The sequence below is a fragment of the Rhinichthys klamathensis genome, unplaced genomic scaffold (genome assembly GCF_029890125.1).
Source record: "Rhinichthys klamathensis goyatoka isolate OS25496 unplaced genomic scaffold, OSU_Roscu_1.1 h1tg000011l_1, whole genome shotgun sequence".
Lineage (NCBI taxonomy): Eukaryota > Metazoa > Chordata > Actinopteri > Cypriniformes > Leuciscidae > Rhinichthys > Rhinichthys klamathensis.
In genome coordinates, this window is record NW_026606564.1 from 18,815,576 (window position 1) to 18,823,883 (window position 8,308).

Consider the following 8,308-nt stretch of genomic DNA (forward strand, 5'->3'; position numbering starts at 1 on the left):
GAGATTTGTACGTTACTTGTTTTAAAACGGTCCCCTTTTGTGTGCGGCTGTGTGACAAAGGCTGATCGGGAGCTGGAGTGTCTGGAGCGTCTTCCGATAGGAGGCAGGTGTTTGCGATTGCTTCAGCTGCGGCCCGCACGAGAAACGATAAATCTTAGGCTTGGTTCGTTCGTGTGGTACTGAACGAAAGAGAACTATCAACTGAGTTAGATCAAATAAAAGAAAACTTAGATTAAAACAAAGTAGGAAAACGACGATGAAGAATAGGCAACACTCCGGCTGGAGTTTGCAGGAAATTTGGAATTTCTCTCTCTGGCTAAAGACTGCCCTGAGGAGAGTGTGGCGGTGTATTTTGAAGGAGCTCGAGACACGCCTTTCTCATGTGTCTGATCCAATCGTTTGGCAGGAGGCGGGTCGGCAAACCTTGTGGTTATGGAGTACACGCCTTCCGGGTCATGTGCATAGCAGGTAAAAATTTAGTACAATATACTTCTAAACTAGGTATTAATAAAATCATGCATCATATTAGATTTCGAGTTGATGATTCAATCTCCTTTGATTATTCTGATTACAACGATATCGCGCACGATAGGGTTATACGTTCGTAAGATTACGATACATGATACTTGTGATTAGACGCATATCAAATTGGTCACATATTATAAACTTACAGTTATGCAGATTTGGTAACAAGGGAATCATGAAAACACAACCACAAAACATTTATACATTTCCAAAGGGGATTTTTGATCCCATGTGTTCAGAGTGTTTCTTGTGTGTATATGGGCATTCAGAAGTTCAACCAGCGTTGGTCACGCGGTGAATTTGTGATCGAGTCCAGTTCGTGTATGTGTGTGTGTTCAGAGTTCATTGACCGATGGTGACGGGGGTGAACTCGCGACCAGTCCCGTGTGAGCGTGTGTGCTTCGAATTTGATGAGTTTAACAACTGCTACAATGGCCAGTTGTCTAATTGCACAATTCTCTTCTGTGTGTGTAAGCGAAAAACCCCAGGGGGGAGTCACATGTGGATAGTGGTTGTTTGTTCACTAATCAGAGACAAAGCCTCATGAGTGCATCAGTATCAGTAATTCAATCAAGTCCAGTCACCATCCGCTTCGTGTGGCAAATTCCAAAGAGAGAGACTTTGTGAGTGACTCGGTAATCTAATCAACAGTCCCAGGACACCTACTTTTGTCATAGTCTCTGAATTAAAAGAATGCAAAACCAGCAGTTTAAGAAAATGGCAGATCTGACCATGGCTACAACATAGAGCCTCTTTCACCTAGATATCATCATATAGAGACGGTGTCTGTTCCCCGAATTTGGAAATCCAAAAAACGTCAGGTTAAAAATTTAATTGATGTTCAACAAATAAAAAACAGATATAATACAGATGAGCAAATGATAAAGCTTGGGTTGCTGAATATTCGATCCCTTACTTCAAAATCTCTCATAGTTAATGATATGATTTCAGATTATAATCTTGATATGCTGTGTTTGACAGAAACCTGGCTAAAACCAAACGATTACATTATTTTAAATGAGTCAACCCCACAAGATTACAGTTATAAAAATGAACCTCGTCTGAAAGGCAAAGGGGGAGGTGTTGCTGTAATTTATAGTAATATTTTCAAAACCACTAAGAAATGTAGCTTTAAATATACTTCTTTTGAAGTATTGGTGCTTAATGTAAAAATATATAGTGTAAACGACAAATCACATTTGATAATTATGCTGGCTACTGTATACAGGCCACCAGGGCACCATAAAGATTTTATCAAAGAATTTGCGGACTTTCTATCAGATTTAGTATTGGCTGCAGATAAAGTACTAATTGTTGGTGATTTTAATATACATGTAGATAATGAAAAAGATGCTTTGGGATTGGCATTTAAAGACATTGTAAACTCAATTGGAGTTAGACATTGTCGTAATCATACTCTAGATCTAATATTATCACATGGAATAGATGTTGATGCTGTTGAAATTCTGCAGCAGAGCGATGACATCTCAGATCATTATCTAGTCTCATGTAAATTACATTTAGCCGAGGCTGCAAAGCCGACTCAGTGTTATAAATACGTTAGACCTATAACTTCTGCCACTAAAGATTGCTTTATCAATAATCTTCCTAATCAGTTTCATCATCTCAGCATCCCAGATAGCTTAGAAGAACTCGATATTGCAACAGAAACGTTTAACTCTCTCTTTTCCAGCACTTTAGATGCAGTTGCTCCGTTGCGCTTAAAGAAGATTAAAGAAAATAGTCCAACGCCGTGGTACAGCGAGCACACTCAGGCCCTTAAGAGAGCAGCCAGAAAAATGGAGCGCAACTGGAAGAAAACTAAACTAGAGGTATTTCGGATTTCGTGGAAAGAGAGCTCGATTGCTTACAGAGAGGCTTTAAAAGCTGCTAGATCTGCTTTTTTTTCAAACCTATTAGAAGAAAATAAACATAATCCTAGGTATTTATTTGAAACAGTGGCTAAACTAACGAAAAAGAAAGCTTCAAGCTCAGAAGTGTCAAAGCAACACGGCAGTGATGACTTTATGAACTTCTTCACTTATAAGATCGATAATATCAGGGACAAAATTATAACTATGCAACCGTCTACCACAGTATCGCATCAGGAAGTGCATTGTAGTCTCCCTGAGGAAAAATTAGATTTATTTGTTGCTATAGGAGAGGAAGAATTCTGCAAACTCGTTAATTCATCTAAATCGACAACTTGTATGTTAGATCCTATACCGACTAAGCTACTGAAAGAGATGTTTCCAGAGGTCATATATCCTCTTCTTAATATCATTAATTCATCTTTGTCTCTAGGATACGTACCAAAAACCTTTAAACTGGCTATGATAAAACCGCTTGTTAAAAAAACACAACTTGATCCTACAGAATTAGTCAATTACAGGCCGATCTCGAATCTGCCTTTTCTGTCAAAGATATTAGAAAAAGCAGTATCTTCACAACTATGTTCCTTTCTAGAAAGAAATGTGACCGATCACGGAAACTAGGGACACAAGTCGGTTCTTCGGCATTTTGAGTTATTCATAGATTCTGAAAGTGTAGTCTCCAAGCTTTCCAACGATGTGTAACACGTGGAAATCTGATAATATTTGGAGAAGTTGTGGCCATTTGAAGGTAGGAACTCAAAAAAGGTAAAATGGGTGAAAACGGCCTCAAAAGATTGTGCATTCTCACCTCTCTCTCCTGCTGGGAGTGACAATAGGGCTCATTTACATCTCATTTAGATAAGCCATACCCCCTGTAAAGCTCCCCCTGTGCTTTACAGCTTTTTTTTCTTTCCTGAGCTAGCTAATAACAATAGGTAGGTATGGGAAGGTCTAAACAGACTAAACATGAGATAACATGTACGTGTTCTTAGAATTAAAACAAAACGACAAACTTTAATGCTTAATGCAAACTCACCCCCAGGACCGGCGAATGCACTTCTGCCGCTCTAGGCGAAAAACAATTGTGCTGCCCCTCTATTTGCAACGTTTACCAGCAACAACACACAAAGACCAATATGCCATATACATATAACGCAAAACCAGCAACAACACACAAAGACCAATAAGCCATAGGCCTACATATAACGCAAATAGTGCGCAACGCGCGTGTGCCCAAAATGTCAACAATATTAAAGTTTATGCAGGAGGTAAATGCCTGCTGGCATTTTTCTTTAAGCAGTCATGACAGGAATTTTCCAAATAATCATATTTCCTCCTCAGATTACTGTTGCAAATCTCTTTACACCACTTTCTTATGTGCGTATACACACACAAATGAAATGTCCGCAAGCACATTATATCATCAGCAGGTTCAGCATCTTAAATAACGACTAGAGAGCAAATGAAGCTTAACTTACGTTTCAGAAACGCGCACGGCAGGCCTTCATCGCAGCAAAGGTCTTAACTGCATCCTCTATTTCGATTCTCTGTGCCAGTTCATGTTCTATGGAGATTGTTGCCAGTCCATTAAGTCTGTTCCCTGTTCACAAAACGTTCCCCATTCAAAGCAATCGGGACATCACATATGAAACAGTTAGCCACCGCTGTCAGCGAGCCGAGCCGCCGTATTCAAGCACCGAGGGCGCGCGCGCCGCGCCCATACCTCCGGTTCAGTTTCCCGAGCCCACAAAGTGCGGCGAAAACATTTTCGGTGTAACTGCCACGCTTCAGCTCGTCTGCGACAATCTTTGCGGCGTCCATCTTCATTGAATTTTGATATCAGATAGAGCCGGCCAGAGCGCTGCATATTAAGTAGCCACGCTGTTGGGGGGCGGGGGCAAAAGCGCCGGCGGCTATTCAGTATGGAAATACACACAGACAATGACACGCCCCTACTGCATGCTAGAATCTCCGAAAAACAAGCCGATTTCAACCTCAAAATGTACGCTTTTAAATATACCAATACTGTTATCTCAAACATGTAGAGGCTTCTTCATGATCTCAACTAACAGATTCTGCAAAAAAGCGGAAATCACCAATTTTGGAAAAAAACGCTTCTTTCTCATTTTGCTCGCAAGTTGTGCTGCCGACTTGTGTCCCTGGTTTCCGTGACGGGTCACAAATGATATCTGCGAGGATTTTCAGTCCGGATTTAGACCGTACCATAGCACTGAGACCGCTCTCATTAGAGTCACAAATGATTTGCTCTTATCATCCGATCGTGGTTGTATCTCTCTATTAGTGTTACTTGATCTTAGTGCTGCATTTGACACCATTGACCACAACATTCTTTTAAATAGACTAGAAAACTATGTTGGCATTAGTGGAATTGCATTAGCATGGTTTAAATCATACTTAACTGACCGTTATCAGTTTGTAGCAGTAAATGAAGAGATATCTTATCGATCAGAAGTTCAGTATGGCGTACCACAAGGCTCAGTACTAGGACCGCTGCTGTTCTCTCTGTACATGCTACCATTAGGAGATATCATTAGGAAACATGGAGTTAGCTTTCACTGTTATGCCGATGATACTCAGCTGTATATTTCTTCAAAACCCAACGAAACTTACCAATTCACAAAATTAACGGAATGCATAGCTGATATAAAAAATTGGATGACTAGTAATTTCCTACTACTAAATTCTGAAAAGACAGAGATTCTAATTATTGGACAAAAAACTTCCACACGTAATAACCCAGAATACTGTCTAACACTTAATGGCTGCTCTGTCAAGTCTTCGTCGTCGGTTAGGAACCTGGGTGTGCTATTTGATACCAACCTTTCTTTTGAAAGCCACGTGTCTAGTATCTGTAAAACTGCATTTTTCCATCTTAAAAATATATCTAAAATACGCCATATGCTCTCATTAGGAAATGCGGAACAATTAGTCCATGCGTTCATGACCTCAAGGCTAGATTATTGTAATGCTCTACTGGGTGGTTGCCCTGCACGCTTAATAAACAAACTACAGCTAGTTCAAAACGCCGCAGCTCAAGTTCTTACCAGAACCAGGAAATATGACCATATTAGCCCGGTTCTGTCAACACTGCATTGGCTCCCTATTAAACATCGTATAAATTTTAAAACATTGTTGATTACCTACAAAGCACTAAATGGTTTAGCTCCGCAGTACTTGAGCGAGCTCTTAACGCATTATAGTCCTTCACGTCTATTGCGATCTCAAAATTCCGGCCAGTTGATAATACCTAGAATATCTAAATCGACTGCAGGCGGTAGATCCTTTTCCTATTTAGCACCAAAACTTTGGAACAGTCTTCCTACCATTGTCCGGGAAGCAGACACACTCTGTCAGTTCAAAGCTAGACTAAAAACACATCTCTTTGACCTAGCATACACATAATACATTATAGACTTCTATAAATTCAATGTTAGGCTGCATAGATTAGGTCAGCCGGAACTGGGAACACTTCCCTTAAATCTTGATGTACTCGCTACATCATAAGAAGAATGGCATCTACGCTAATATTAGTGTCTTTGTTTATCCCGAGGTTTTCCCACAGCCTGCCGGATCCAGGCCGTGTCCAGATCTGACGAGGGAGCTTTGCCTGGACCCGATGACAATGCAGTGCTGAAGTATCCACTATCCTCTCCCTATGGAGGATCCCTTTCCCACTCTACAGATAAAGCGTTGTGAATTCCGGCTCGCGTACCCCGAAGTGATAAAATAAAACAAAATTCTGTATCAAATTTATAGGCAAGAAAAGTAGTTTGTTTAGGCTGGGTTGTATGAATTACAAACCTGCGCACATATTTTAAAAAGCACATAACTATACAATTCTGAATGAGCATGTGAACGCCGTCAGCGTTAATCACAGGTTCGCGTTTAAAGTCTGATCATTTCGACGGAGGTGAATCAATCAAAGTTAACTTTAGCTGGAAGTAACATTATTCAAGAACCGCTATAACGCCAAAACAATCTGTTACCTTAAATTATATGTTTATCTCTGTAAAGCTGCTTTGAAACAATCCATTGTTAAAAGCGCTATATAAATGAAGATGACTTGACTTGACTTGACTAGAAGCGTGCTTTCGGAGCGTGTGATTGGCTGAATGTGAGGTAGAAGCGTGCTTTCGGAGTGTGTGATTGGCTGAATGTGAGGTAGAAGCGTGCTTTCGGAGTGTGTGATTGGCTGAATGTGAGGTAAAAGCGTGCTTTCGGAGTGTGTGATTGGCTGAATGTGAGGTAGAAGCGTGCTTTCGGAGTGTGTGATTGGCTGACTGAATGTGAGGTAGAAGCATGCTTTCGGAGCTTGTGATTGGCTGAATGTGAGGTAGAAGCGTGCTTTTGGAGCATTTGATTGGCTGAATGTGAGGTAGAAGCGTGCTTTCGGAGCGTGTGATTGGCTGAATGTGAGGTAGAAGCGCGCATTCGGAGCGTGTGATTGGCTGAATGTGAGGTAGAAGCGTGCTTTCGGAGCGTGTGATTGGCTGAATGTGAGGTAGAAGCGTGCTTTCGGAGCGTGTGATTGGCTGAATGTGAGGTAGAAGCGTGCTTTCGGAGTGTGTGATTGGCTGAATGTGAGGTAGAAGCGTGCTTTCGGAGCATGTGATTGGCTGAATGTGAGGTAGAAGTGTGCTTTCGGAGCATGTGATTGGCTGAATGTGAGGTAGAAGCGTGCTTTCGGAGCGTGATTGGCTGAATGTGAGGTAGAAGCGTGCTTTCGGAGCGTGTGATTGGCTCAATGTGAGGTAGAAGTGTGCTTTCGGAGTGTGTGATTGGCTGAATGTGAGGTAGAAGCGTGCCTTCGGAGCGTGTGATTGGCTGAATGTGAGGTAGAAGCGTGCCTTCGGAGCATGTGATTGGCTGAATGTGAGGTAGAAGTGTGCTTTCGGAGTGTGTGATTGGCTGAATGTGAGGTAGAAGCGTGCTTTCGGAGTGTGTGATTGGCTGAATGTGAGGTAGAAGCGTGCTTTTGGAGCATGTGATTGGCTGAATGTGACGTAGAAGCGTGCTTTCGGAGCATGTGATTGGCTGAATGTGAGGTAGAAGTGTGCTTTCGGAGTGTGTGGTTGGCTGAATGTGAGGTAGAAGCGTGCTTTCGGAGCGTGTGATTGGCTGAATGTGAGGTAGAAGCGCGCATTCGGAGCGTGTGATTGGCTGAATGTGAGGTAGAAGCGTGCTTTAGGAGCGTGTGATTGGCTGAATGTGAGGTAGAAGCGTGCTTTCGGAGCGTGTGATTGGCTGAATGTGAGGTAGAAGCGTGCTTTCGGAGCGTGTGATTGGCTGAATGTGAGGTAGAAGCGTGCTTTCGGAGCGTGTGATTGGCTGAATGTGAGGTAGAAGCGTGCTTTCGGAGCGTGTGATTGGCTGAATGTGAGGTAGAAGCAGGGGCGGACTGGCCATCTGGAGCACCAGGACTTTTCCCGGTGGGCCGCTGGCCAATGTGGGCCGGCCCGGTACACATATAAAAAAAAAAAAAATATATATATAAAATGACGGAAATCATAATATTACATTTCTTTTCTACGCAAATGGATGAGGGAATCGATCGCGCGGGCGCGGCCGACAAGGAGTGTGTTTCATGTGCATGCATGTGTATTGCCCTCCCTCCCTGTTAAGTTTGGTCTACTCCATTGCGTATCTTGAAACACGCCCTCTTTCACGTCCTGGAAACACACCAAGACAACGCCGATGAACTAGCGCAGATGAAAGCCGACTGTGTTGTGGCCTGTGTCGCGGGAAAAAAGCTGCACTTGAACACACCGAGAGAACTACAGCCGACTGTTAGTTAGCTAGAATGTGCATTTTGCGCCTGGGTGTAAATGAGACAACTGTCTATTTCTACAGATAAATTCAAAAAGAGAAACCGACGCTGCCGGCTGGCG